Here is a 13,007-nt window from a genome sequence, read left to right on the forward strand (position 1 = left end):
GGCTTCAAGCTGACAATGGCACCAGCAGCTTCCATCTGCAACAGACACCCAGGGAAAGGACAGGCTGTGCCGGTTTGGACAAATGTGGAGGAAAATATCCTCTGATAGAAGGCAGGTTACACCCAGCCCTCCCCCACCAGCTTCGGGAAAAAAGAATTTTCCTGGGAAGAAAGTGAAAGAGATAAAAACTACTTTTTTAACAAACACACAGGAAAAGGATAACAATGCTAAATATTAAAAGCTCTCGCTGTGCAGAGAAAGCTGGGATAATTTGAGAGTCCTTCCGTGTTTCGGTGGGGTCTCCTGAAACATCCATAGACAGCGAGGCCCGTGCAAAGAAACAGGGAGCGATTCTTGAGAGAAGTTTCAGAGCTCTTTCTTCTCCAGCCACATGGGCGGGGCACTGCCAAAGAACTGAGCAATCACGGCACAACCAGGGCCCTCCTGGCACAGGGCAACACAAAATAAGCAGTGCTGAACAGGATTAGGGCACATGTGAGCAGGGAGCAGGGAGACCCCCGTGCCCAGGCCATGCCTCTACCCCAGGGTCCCCTCTCCCATGACCTCATGGCAGGGGGGAGGAACCCCAACACTTCCGTAGGTGTAGTCTCTCTCCTCCTCCTTGCAGCTGGCTCATGGGCCCACATTCAGGGCCCCCACCTCGGGAGAAAATTCTCCCAATGTGCTCTGATGTTGAAAGAGTCAAGAAGAGAAGAAGGGAAAAAAAACCCCCGAAGTCCCAGGAAAACAAAGTTCAACTCTCCATCTCCCTCCAGAGAAAAGGAGCTGAAAACTGGCTAAAAAGAAACAAAGTTGCTTCCTCTGCTCTTGCTGCAAGCAGGATGCAGAGGAGTGTGTATGTGTGTCCTTGAACAAACGCTCTGAGAAGTTTGTCTGGCTTTTTTTTCCTCTCCCCCCTCTCAGGCTCAGTTGAAAGGCACAGAAGTGCACAAAGTTCACTTCTGGGCATAGAGCAGCAATAGGGGGATACACATGATAAAGTCACCCCAAGACACAGGGACAGAGAATTCAGTGGAAAGACTCCGAGAATTCTGCTCCCAGAGATCATTCCTGCTCACACTGACCCTTGTAGAAAGGGGACATCGTTCCAGGCAGCCTGTACTGAGCATGTGGCTCCTGAGTGGGGTTTGTTGTTTAGGAAACCTGCTCCGGCTTTTCCATTCTTTCCTTGCAAACAGGAAAACTTCTCCTGGGGCTGTGTGCAGGCAGAGCCCTGAGGAGAGCAGGTGGCACATGGTGCGCTGGGCTGGGACAGCCAGCTGCAGAGCTCAAGGGAAGAAGCCCAAAGTGTCACAATGGCTCCTTGCCTTCCCATGCAACACCTGGGTCACAATGGTCTCCTTGATTCCATGAGGCCCCACTGTGTCACAATGGCTCCTTGGTTCCATCAGGTTCCGCAGTGTCACCATGGTCTCCTTTGATCCGCACTGTCATCATGGACAATTGGTTCCATGAGGCCCCGCAGTGTCACAATGGTCCCTTGCTTCCATAGGTTTGATGGTGTAACAATGGACTCCTTGCTTCAATGAGCTAGCCTGCTTTTTGCAGAGGTGTCTTTGGTTCCAACAAGGCCCCGCTGTGTCTCAGTGCACCCTGGCTTCCATGTGGATGTGGAGTATCACAAAGGCTCCTTGGTTCCACCAGGTCCTGCTGTGTCACAATGGGTCCTGTGGTCCCTGAGGCCCTCCAAAGTCATCATGGATGCTTGCTTCCATGAGGTTCCATTATGTGCCAGTGGTCATCTTGGTTCCAGGAGTTTCCTTAGTGTCACAATGCTCTCCATGTTTCCATGATTCCCCACAATGTCACAATGCTCTCCAGGCTTCCATTAGGCCCTGCTTTGCCACAATGGTCCCCTTGTTTCCATGCGGCCTTGCTGTGTCACAATGGACGTACGGTTCCATGATGTTGCGTGGTGTCACCGTGCTCTTCTTGAATCCGCCGTGTAACCATGGACCATTGGTTCCATGCAGCCGTGTCACAATGGGCTCCTTGATTCCATGATTCCCCACGGTGTCACAATGGAGCCTTGTTTCTAGGAGGTTCTGTACTGTCACAATTGCCTCCTTGATGCCATCAGCCCCTGCAGTGTCACAATGGCTCCTTGGTTCCATGAGGAACACAATAGCTTGGCATAAGCATTGAGCAACAGCTGCTGAACACACCTGGCAACATCTGCTTGCATCAAAAGAGGGCTTCAAGCTGACAATGGCACCAGCAGCTTCCATCTGCAACAGACACCCAGGGAAAGGACAGGCTGTGCCGGTTTGGACAAATGTGGAGGAAAATATCCTCTGATAGAAGGCAGGTTACACCCAGCCCTCCCCGACCAGGTTTTTGGAAAAAAGAACTTTCCTGGGAAGAAAGTGAAAGAGATAAAAACTACTTTTTTAACAAACACACAGGAAAAGGATAACAATGCTAAATATTAAAACCTCTCGCTGTGCAGAGAAAGCTGGGATAATTTGAGAGTCCTTCCGTGTTTCGGTGGGGTCTCCTGAAACATCCATAGACAGCGAGGCCCGTGCAAAGAAACAGGGAGCGATTCTTGAGAGAAGTTTCAGAGCTCTTTCTTCTCCAGCCACATGGGCGGGGCACTGCCAAAGAACTGAGCAATCACGGCACAACCAGGGCCCTCCTCACACAGGGCAACACAAAATAAGCAGTGCTGAACAGGGTTAGGGCACATGTGAGCAGGGAGCAGGGAGACCCCGTGCCCAGGCCATGCCTCTACCCCAGGGTCCCCTCTCCCATGACCGCATGGCAGGAGGGAGGAACCCCAACACTTCCGTAGGTGTAGTCTCTCTCCTCCTCCTTGCAGCTGGCTCATGGGCCCACATTCAGGGCCCCCACCTCGGGAGAAAATTCTCCCAATGTGCTCTGATGTTGAAAGAGTCAAGAAGAGAAGAAGGGAAAAAAAACCCCCGAAGTCCCAGGAAAACAAAGTTCAACTCTCCATCTCCCCCCAGAGAAAAGGAGCTGAAAACTGGCTAAAAAGAAACAAAGTTGCTTCCTCCACTCTTGCTGCAAGCAGGATGCAGAGGAGTGTGTATGTGTGTCCTTGAACAAACGCTCTGAGAAGTTTGTCTGGCTTTTTTTTCCTCTCCCCCCTCTCAGGCTCAGTTGAAAGGCACAGAAATGCACAAAGTTCACTTCTGGGCATAGAGCAGCAATAGGGGGATACACATGATAAAGTCACCCCAAGACACAGGGACAGAGAATTCAGTGGAAAGACTCCGAGAATTCTGCTCCCAGAGATCATTCATTCCTGCTCACACTGACCCTTGTAGAAAGGGGACATCGTTCCCGGCAGCCTGTACTGAGCATGTGGCTCCTGAGTGGGGTTTGTTGTTTAGGAAACCTGCTCCGGCTTTTCCATTCTTTCCTTGCAAACAGGAAAACTTCTCCTGGGGCTGTGTGCAGGCAGAGCCCTGAGGAGAGCAGGTGGCACATGGTGCGCTGGGCTGGGACAGCCAGCTGCAGAGCTCAAGGGAAGAAGCCCAAAGTGTCACAATGGCTCCTTGCCTTCACATGCAACACCTGGGTCACAATGGTCTCCTTGATTCCATGAGGCCCCACTGTGTCACAATGGCTCCTTGGTTCCATCAGGTTCCGCAGTGTCACCATGGTCTCCTTTGATCCGCACTGTCATCATGGACAATTGGTTCCATGAGGCCCCGCAGTGTCACAATGGTCCCTTGGTTGCATAGCTTTTACGTTGTAACAATGGACTCCTTGCTTCTATGAGCTAGCCTGCTTTTTGCAGAGGTGTCTTTGGTTCCAACAAGGCCCCACTGTGTCTCAGTGCACCCTGGCTTCCATGTGGATGTGGAGTATCACAAAGGCTCCTTGGTTCCACCAGGTCCTGCTGTGTCACAATGGGTCCTGTGGTCCCTGAGGCCCTCCAAAGTCATCATGGATGCTTGCTTCCATGAGGTTCCATTATGTGCCAGTGGTCATCTTGGTTCCAGGAGTTTCCTTAGTGTCACAATGCTCTCCATGTTTCCATGATTCCCCACAATGTCACAATGCTCTCCAGGCTTCCATTAGGCCCTGCTTTGCCACAATGGTCCCCTTGTTTCCATGCGGCCTTGCTGTGTCACAATGGACGTACGGTTCCATGATGTTGCGTGGTGTCACCGTGCTCTTCTTGAATCCGCCGTGTAACCATGGACCATTGGTTCCATGCAGCCGTGTCACAATGGGCTCCTTGATTCCATGATTCCCCACGGTGTCACAATGGAGCCTTGTTTCTAGGAGGTTCTGTACTGTCACAATTGCCTCCTTGATGCCATCAGCCCCTGCAGTGTCACAATGGCTCCTTGGTTCCATGAGGAACACAATAGCTTGGCATAAGCATTGAGCAACAGCTGCTGAACACACCTGGCAACATCTGCTTGCATCAAAAGAGGGCTTCAAGCTGACAATGGCACCAGCAGCTTCCATCTGCAACAGACACCCAGGGAAAGGACAGGCTGTGCCGGTTTGGACAAATGTGGAGGAAAATATCCTCTGATAGAAGGCAGGTTACACCCAGCCCTCCCCCACCAGCTTCGGGAAAAAAGAATTTTCCTGGGAAGAAAGTGAAAGAGATAAAAACTACTTTTTTAACAAACACACAGGAAAAGGATAACAATGCTAAATATTAAAAGCTCTCGCTGTGCAGAGAAAGCTGGGATAATTTGAGAGTCCTTCCGTGTTTCGGTGGGGTCTCCTGAAACATCCATAGACAGCGAGGCCCGTGCAAAGAAACAGGGAGCGATTCTTGAGAGAAGTTTCAGAGCTCTTTCTTCTCCAGCCACATGGGCGGGGCACTGCCAAAGAACTGAGCAATCACGGCACAACCAGGGCCCTCCTCACACAGGGCAACACAAAATAAGCAGTGCTGAACAGGATTAGGGCACATGTGAGCAGGGAGCAGGGAGACCCCGTGCCCAGGCCATGCCTCTACCCCAGGGTCCCCTCTCCCATGACCGCATGGCAGGAGGGAGGAACCCCAACACTTCCGTAAGTGTAGTCTCTCTCCTCCTCCTTGCAGCTGGCTCATGGGCCCACATTCAGGGCCCCCACCTCGGGAGAAAATTCTCCCAATGTGCTCTGATGTTGAAATAGTCAAGAAGAGAAGAAGGGAAAAAAAACCCCCGAAGTCCCAGGAAAACAAAGTTCAACTCTCCATCTCCCTCCAGAGAAAAGGAGCTGAAAACTGGCTAAAAAGAAACAAAGTTGCTTCCTCCACTCTTGCTGCAAGCAGGATGCAGAGGAGTGTGTATGTGTGTCCTTGAACAAACGCTCTGAGAAGTTTGTCTGGCTTTTTTTTCCTCTCCCCCCTCTCAGGCTCAGTTGAAAGGCACAGAAATGCACAAAGTTCACTTCTGGGCATAGAGCAGCAATAGGGGGATACACATGATAAAGTCACCCCAAGACACAGGGACAGAGAATTCAGTGGAAAGACTCCGAGAATTCTGCTCCCAGAGATCATTCATTCCTGCTCACACTGACCCTTGTAGAAAGGGGACATCGTTCCAGGCAGCCTGTACTGAGCATGTGGCTCCTGAGTGGGGTTTGTTGTTTAGGAAACCTGCTCCGGCTTTTCCATTCTTTCCTTCCAAACAGGAAAACTTCTCCTGGGGCTGTGTGCAGGCAGAGCCCTGAGGAGAGCAGGTGGCACATGGTGCGCTGGGCTGGGACAGCCAGCTGCAGAGCTCAAGGGAAGAAGCCCAAAGTGTCACAATGGCTCCTTGCCTTCACATGCAACACCTGGGTCACAATGGTCTCCTTGATTCCATGAGGCCCCACTGTGTCACAATGGCTCCTTGGTTCCATCAGGTTCCGCAGTGTCACCATGGTCTCCTTTGATCCGCACTGTCATCATGGACAATTGGTTCCATGAGGCCCCGCAGTGTCACAATGGTCCCTTGGTTGCATAGCTTTTACGTTGTAACAATGGACTCCTTGCTTCTATGAGCTAGCCTGCTTTTTGCAGAGGTGTCTTTGGTTCCAACAAGGCCCCACTGTGTCTCAGTGCACCCTGGCTTCCATGTGGATCTGGAGTATCACAAAGGCTCCTTGGTTCCACCAGGTCCTGCTGTGTCACAATGGGTCCTGTGGTCCCTGAGGCCCTCCAAAGTCATCATGGATGCTTGCTTCCATGAGGTTCCATTATGTGCCAGTGGTCATCTTGGTTCCAGGAGTTTCCTTAGTGTCACAATGCTCTCCATGTTTCCATGATTCCCCACAATGTCACAATGCTCTCCAGGCTTCCATTAGGCCCTGCTTTGCCACAATGGTCCCCTTGTTTCCATGCGGCCTTGCTGTGTCACAATGGACGTACGGTTCCATGATGTTGCGTGGTGTCACCGTGCTCTTCTTGAATCCGCCGTGTAACCATGGACCATTGGTTCCATGCAGCCGTGTCACAATGGGCTCCTTGATTCCATGATTCCCCACGGTGTCACAATGGAGCCTTGTTTCTAGGAGGTTCTGTACTGTCACAATTGCCTCCTTGATGCCATCAGCCCCTGCAGTGTCACAATGGCTCCTTGGTTCCATGAGGAACACAATAGCTTGGCATAAGCATTGAGCAACAGCTGCTGAACACACCTGGCAACATCTGCTTGCATCAAAAGAGGGCTTCAAGCTGACAATGGCACCAGCAGCTTCCATCTGCAACAGACACCCAGGGAAAGGACAGGCTGTGCCGGTTTGGACAAATGTGGAGGAAAATATCCTCTGATAGAAGGCAGGTTACACCCAGCCCTCCCCCACCAGCTTCGGGAAAAAAGAATTTTCCTGGGAAGAAAGTGAAAGAGATAAAAACTACTTTTTTAACAAACACACAGGAAAAGGATAACAATGCTAAATATTAAAAGCTCTCGCTGTGCAGAGAAAGCTGGGATAATTTGAGAGTCCTTCCGTGTTTCGGTGGGGTCTCCTGAAACATCCATAGACAGCGAGGCCCGTGCAAAGAAACAGGGAGCGATTCTTGAGAGAAGTTTCAGAGCTCTTTCTTCTCCAGCCACATGGGCGGGGCACTGCCAAAGAACTGAGCAATCACAGCACAACCAGGGCCCTCCTGGCACAGGGCAACACAAAATAAGCAGTGCTGAACAGGATTAGGGCACATGTGAGCAGGGAGCAGGGAGACCCCGTGCCCAGGCCATGCCTCTACCCCAGGGTCCCCTCTCCCATGACCTCATGGCAGGGGGGAGGAACCCCAACACTTCCGTAGGTGTAGTCTCTCTCCTCCTCCTTGCAGCTGGCTCATGGGCCCACATTCAGGGCCCCCACCTCGGGAGAAAATTCTCCCAATGTGCTCTGATGTTGAAAGAGTCAAGAAGAGAAGAAGGGAAAAAAAACCCCCGAAGTCCCAGGAAAACAAAGTTCAACTCTCCATCTCCCTCCAGAGAAAAGGAGCTGAAAACTGGCTAAAAAGAAACAAAGTTGCTTCCTCTGCTCTTGCTGCAAGCAGGATGCAGAGGAGTGTGTATGTGTGTCCTTGAACAAACGCTCTGAGAAGTTTGTCTGGCTTTTTTTTCCTCTCCCCCCTCTCAGGCTCAGTTGAAAGGCACAGAAGTGCACAAAGTTCACTTCTGGGCATAGAGCAGCAATAGGGGGATACACATGATAAAGTCACCCCAAGACACAGGGACAGAGAATTCAGTGGAAAGACTCCGAGAATTCTGCTCCCAGAGATCATTCCTGCTCACACTGACCCTTGTAGAAAGGGGACATCGTTCCAGGCAGCCTGTACTGAGCATGTGGCTCCTGAGTGGGGTTTGTTGTTTAGGAAACCTGCTCCGGCTTTTCCATTCTTTCCTTGCAAACAGGAAAACTTCTCCTGGGGCTGTGTGCAGGCAGAGCCCTGAGGAGAGCAGGTGGCACATGGTGCGCTGGGCTGGGACAGCCAGCTGCAGAGCTCAAGGGAAGAAGCCCAAAGTGTCACAATGGCTCCTTGCCTTCCCATGCAACACCTGGGTCACAATGGTCTCCTTGATTCCATGAGGCCCCACTGTGTCACAATGGCTCCTTGGTTCCATCAGGTTCCGCAGTGTCACCATGGTCTCTTTTGATCCGCACTGTCATCATGGACAATTGGTTCCATGAGGCCCCGCAGTGTCACAATGGTCCCTTGCTTCCATAGGTTTGATGTTGTAACAAAGGACTCCTTGCTTCTATGAGCTAGCCTGCTTTTTGCAGAGGTGTCTTTGGTTCCAACAAGGCCCCGCTGTGTCTCAGTGCACCCTGGCTTCCATGTGGATGTGGAGTATCACAAAGGCTCCTTGGTTCCACCAGGTCCTGCTGTGTCACAATGGGTCCTGTGGTCCCTGAGGCCCTCCAAAACCATCGTGGAGGCTTGCTTCCATGAGGTTCCATTATGTGCCAGTGGTCATCTTGGTTCCAGGAGTTTCCTTAGTGTCACAATGCTCTCCATGCTTCCATTAGGCCCTGCTTTGCCACAATGGTCCCCTTGTTTCCATGAGGCCCCGCTGTGTCACAATGGACCTATGGTTCCGTGATGTTGCGTGGTGTCACCGTGCTCTTCTTGAATCCGCCGTGTAACCATGGACCATTGGTTCCATGCAGCCGTGTCACAATGGGCTCCTTGATTCCATGATTCCCCATGGTGTCACAATGGAGCCTTGTTTCTAGGAGGTTCTGTACTGTCACAATTGCCTCCTTGATGCCATCAGCCCCTGCAGTGTCACAATGGCTCCTTGGTTCCATGAGGAACACAAGAGCTTGGCATAAGCATTGAGCAACAGCTGCTGAACACACCTGGCAACATCTGCTTGCATCAAAAGAGGGCTTCAAGCTGACAATGGCACCAGCAGCTTCCATCTGCAACAGAGACCCAGGAAAGGACAGGCTGTGCCGGTTTGGACAAATGTGGAGGAAAATATCCTCTGATAGAAGGCAGGTTACACCCAGCCCTCCCCCACCAGGTTTTTGGAAAAAAGAACTTTCCTGGGAAGAAAGTGAAAGAGATAAAAACTATTTTTTTAACAAACACACAGGAAAAGGATAACAATGCTAAATATTAAAAGCTCTCGCTGTGCAGAGAAAGCTGGGATAATTTGAGAGTCCTTCCGTGTTTCGGTGGGGTCTCCTGAAACATCCATAGACAGCGAGGCCCGTGCAAAGAAACAGGGAGCGATTCTTGAGAGAAGTTTCAGAGCTCTTTCTTCTCCAGCCACATGGGCGGGGCACTGCCAAAGAACTGAGCAATCACGGCACAACCAGGGCCCTCCTCACACAGGGCAACACAAAATAAGCAGTGCTGAACAGGGTTAGGGCACATGTGAGCAGGGAGCAGGGAGACCCCCCGTGCCCAGGCCATGCCTCTACCCCAGGGTCCCCTCTCCCATGACCGCATGGCAGGAGGGAGGAACCCCAACACTTCCGTAGGTGTAGTCTCTCTCCTCCTCCTTGCAGCTGGCTCATGGGCCCACATTCAGGGCCCCCACCTCGGGAGAAAATTCTCCCAATGTGCTCTGATGTTGAAAGAGTCAAGAAGAGAAGAAGGGAAAAAAAAACCCCCGAAGTCCCAGGAAAACAAAGTTCAACTCTCCATCTCCCCCCAGAGAAAAGGAGCTGAAAACTGGCTAAAAAGAAACAAAGTTGCTTCCCTCTGCTCTTGCTGCAAGCAGGATGCAGAGGAGTGTGTATGTGTGTCCTTGAACAAACGCTCTGAGAAGTTTGTCCGGTTTTTTTCCTCTCCCCCCTCTCAGGCTCAGTTGAAAGGCACAGAAATGCACAAAGTTCACTTCTGGGCATAGAGCAGCAATAGGGGGATACACATGATAAAGTCACCCCAAGACACAGGGACAGAGAATTCAGTGGAAAGACTCCGAGAATTCTGCTCCCAGAGATCATTCCTGCTCACACTGACCCTTGTAGAAAGGGGACATCGTTCCAGGCAGCCTGTACTGAGCATGTGGCTCCTGAGTGGGGTTTGTTGTTTAGGAAACCTGCTCCGGCTTTTCCATTCTTTCCTTGCAAACAGGAAAACTTCTCCTGGGGCTGTGTGCAGGCAGAGCCCTGAGGAGAGCAGGTGGCACATGGTGCGCTGGGCTGGGACAGCCAGCTGCAGAGCTCAAGGGAAGAAGCCCAAAGTGTCACAATGGCTCCTTGCCTTCCCATGCAACACCTGGGTCACAATGGTCTCCTTGATTCCATGAGGCCCCACTGTGTCACAATGGCTCCTTGGTTCCATCAGGTTCCGCAGTGTCACCATGGTCTCCTTTGATCCGCACTGTCATCATGGACAATTGGTTCCATGAGGCCCCGCAGTGTCACAATGGTCCCTTGGTTGCATAGCTTTTACGTTGTAACAATGGACTCCTTGCTTCTATGAGCTAGCCTGCTTTTTGCAGAGGTGTCTTTGGTTCCAACAAGGCCCCACTGTGTCTCAGTGCACCCTGGCTTCCATGTGGATCTGGAGTATCACAAAGGCTCCTTGGTTCCACCAGGTCCTGCTGTGTCACAATGGGTCCTGTGGTCCCTGAGGCCCTCCAAAGTCATCATGGATGCTTGCTTCCATGAGGTTCCATTATGTGCCAGTGGTCATCTTGGTTCCAGGAGTTTCCTTAGTGTCACAATGCTCTCCATGTTTCCATGATTCCCCACAATGTCACAATGCTCTCCAGGCTTCCATTAGGCCCTGCTTTGCCACAATGGTCCCCTTGTTTCCATGAGGCCCCGCTGTGTCACAATGGACGTACGGTTCCATGATGTTGCGTGGTGTCACCGTGCTCTTCTTGAATCCGCCGTGTAACCATGGACCATTGGTTCCATGCAGCCGTGTCACAATGGGCTCCTTGATTCCATGATTCCCCACGGTGTCACAATGGAGCCTTGTTTCTAGGAGGTTCTGTACTGTCACAATTGCCTCCTTGATGCCATCAGCCCCTGCAGTGTCACAATGGCTCCTTGGTTCCATGAGGAACACAATAGCTTGGCATAAGCATTGAGCAACAGCTGCTGAACACACCTGGCAACATCTGCTTGCATCAAAAGAGGGCTTCAAGCTGACAATGGCACCAGCAGCTTCCATCTGCAACAGACACCCAGGGAAAGGACAGGCTGTGCCGGTTTGGACAAATGTGGAGGAAAATATCCTCTGATAGAAGGCAGGTTACACCCAGCCCTCCCCCACCAGCTTCGGGAAAAAAGAATTTTCCTGGGAAGAAAGTGAAAGAGATAAAAACTACTTTTTTAACAAACACACAGGAAAAGGATAACAATGCTAAATATTAAAAGCTCTCGCTGTGCAGAGAAAGCTGGGATAATTTGAGAGTCCTTCCGTGTTTCGGTGGGGTCTCCTGAAACATCCATAGACAGCGAGGCCCGTGCAAAGAAACAGGGAGCGATTCTTGAGAGAAGTTTCAGAGCTCTTTCTTCTCCAGCCACATGGGCGGGGCACTGCCAAAGAACTGAGCAATCACAGCACAACCAGGGCCCTCCTGGCACAGGGCAACACAAAATAAGCAGTGCTGAACAGGATTAGGGCACATGTGAGCAGGGAGCAGGGAGACCCCGTGCCCAGGCCATGCCTCTACCCCAGGGTCCCCTCTCCCATGACCTCATGGCAGGGGGGAGGAACCCCAACACTTCCGTAGGTGTAGTCTCTCTCCTCCTCCTTGCAGCTGGCTCATGGGCCCACATTCAGGGCCCCCACCTCGGGAGAAAATTCTCCCAATGTGCTCTGATGTTGAAAGAGTCAAGAAGAGAAGAAGGGAAAAAAAACCCCCGAAGTCCCAGGAAAACAAAGTTCAACTCTCCATCTCCCTCCAGAGAAAAGGAGCTGAAAACTGGCTAAAAAGAAACAAAGTTGCTTCCTCTGCTCTTGCTGCAAGCAGGATGCAGAGGAGTGTGTATGTGTGTCCTTGAACAAACGCTCTGAGAAGTTTGTCTGGCTTTTTTTTCCTCTCCCCCCTCTCAGGCTCAGTTGAAAGGCACAGAAGTGCACAAAGTTCACTTCTGGGCATAGAGCAGCAATAGGGGGATACACATGATAAAGTCACCCCAAGACACAGGGACAGAGAATTCAGTGGAAAGACTCCGAGAATTCTGCTCCCAGAGATCATTCCTGCTCACACTGACCCTTGTAGAAAGGGGACATCGTTCCAGGCAGCCTGTACTGAGCATGTGGCTCCTGAGTGGGGTTTGTTGTTTAGGAAACCTGCTCCGGCTTTTCCATTCTTTCCTTGCAAACAGGAAAACTTCTCCTGGGGCTGTGTGCAGGCAGAGCCCTGAGGAGAGCAGGTGGCACATGGTGCGCTGGGCTGGGACAGCCAGCTGCAGAGCTCAAGGGAAGAAGCCCAAAGTGTCACAATGGCTCCTTGCCTTCACATGCAACACCTGGGTCACAATGGTCTCCTTGATTCCATGAGGCCCCACTGTGTCACAATGGCTCCTTGGTTCCATCAGGTTCCGCAGTGTCACCATGGTCTCTTTTGATCCGCATTGTCATCATGGACAATTGGTTCCATGAGGCCCCGCAGTGTCACAATGGTCCCTTGCTTCCATAGGTTTGATGTTGTAACAAAGGACTCCTTGCTTCTATGAGCTAGCCTGCTTTTTGCAGAGGTGTCTTTGGTTCCAACAAGGCCCCGCTGTGTCTCAGTGCACCCTGGCTTCCATGTGGATGTGGAGTATCACAAAGGCTCCTTGGTTCCACCAGGTCCTGCTGTGTCACAATGGGTCCTGTGGTCCCTGAGGCCCTCCAAAACCATCGTGGAGGCTTGCTTCCATGAGGTTCCATTATGTGCCAGTGGTCATCTTGGTTCCAGGAGTTTCCTTAGTGTCACAATGCTCTCCATGCTTCCATTAGGCCCTGCTTTGCCACAATGGTCCCCTTGTTTCCATGAGGCCCCGCTGTGTCACAATGGACCTATGGTTCCGTGATGTTGCGTGGTGTCACCGTGCTCTTCTTGAATCCGCCGTGTAACCATGGACCATTGGTTCCATGCAGCCGTGTCACAATG

The sequence above is a fragment of the Aphelocoma coerulescens genome, unplaced genomic scaffold, assembly GCF_041296385.1.
Source record: "Aphelocoma coerulescens isolate FSJ_1873_10779 unplaced genomic scaffold, UR_Acoe_1.0 HiC_scaffold_59, whole genome shotgun sequence".
NCBI lineage: Eukaryota > Metazoa > Chordata > Aves > Passeriformes > Corvidae > Aphelocoma > Aphelocoma coerulescens.